Below are 1,090 nucleotides of genomic sequence, written 5' to 3' on the forward strand. Positions count from 1 at the left end.
CTGGTTTTATTTTATAAAAAAGCTTGTAAAACATCAACCCTGTTGTGCACAGTCAATTTAAAGAAATACCAATAAACCAGAGCATGTTCCTCGCCCATCCCGGAATGCTGTGTGGACTCGCCTGACCTTTTGGCAATTGCGCGACTAATTGAGCACTTACCATGCTTTGTGTCTTTAAAGGTGTAGCTCCAACATGAATGTTTGTGCGGAGAGAAAGAACGGGGTCTCTGTCTCTGAAGTGTCTCTGTCTAAGCAACGCGACAGCCAGCCCAGCGATGAGAGGTAAGATGAACTTGTCTCTGATTCTTCATGACTGCTCACCCTCTCAGAGCTCTAATAGTAACTTGTACTGTTTATGTTGCATTGAAGTCCAGTGAACCAGGAGAGACCAGACTCATCCGTACCCAGCTGTGAGCGTGACGGGTCTATGAATAAGTCCCTTCAGATCGAGGAGGAAGGAGGCCATCCCGACAGTCAAATGTAACTAAAAACTCAGTAAATCACCATTACTCGTCTTGGTTATGTTTAGTGTTTGATCGTCCTCTGATTTCACCGATTATTACTCAAAGCAGAAGTTTATGTATACACATATGACTGTCCCAATGTTCATTTTGAATGTGGATTATTTCTGTTGAAGGCAAAGGAAGAAGAGACGCAGCTTTGTGTCCAAGAATTTGAGGTCTAAGGATGACGCCTTAAATTTCTGTGATGGAGACCACACTGACAACCAAATGTAGGAAATTAAAACATAATTGTGTAACTGTGATACATGACTATCTGTTAAGTACGATGATACATTTTTTAACAATCAATCAATCAACTAGTTAATTTGTCATGTGATTTTGGACATAATCTTTGGTATAGGAAAAGGTTTCCAAGACTGTACTCCCATGTTTGTAAAGTATCCTGTTCATACCAAACGCTCCACTGTGGTGAGGGCCACTTTCAGTTTTTATATGGATAGCTTGAGAGAAGTCCTTCAAAACTTTATTTATTTTTTAATTTAATTTTTATTTTATTAATCCCACAAGGGGAAACTACACTTTACACTCTGTTGTCATTACACACAGGCCTGAATTACACACACATG

Source organism: Etheostoma spectabile, chromosome 1, assembly GCF_008692095.1.
Source record: "Etheostoma spectabile isolate EspeVRDwgs_2016 chromosome 1, UIUC_Espe_1.0, whole genome shotgun sequence".
Taxonomy (NCBI): Eukaryota; Metazoa; Chordata; class Actinopteri; order Perciformes; family Percidae; genus Etheostoma; species Etheostoma spectabile.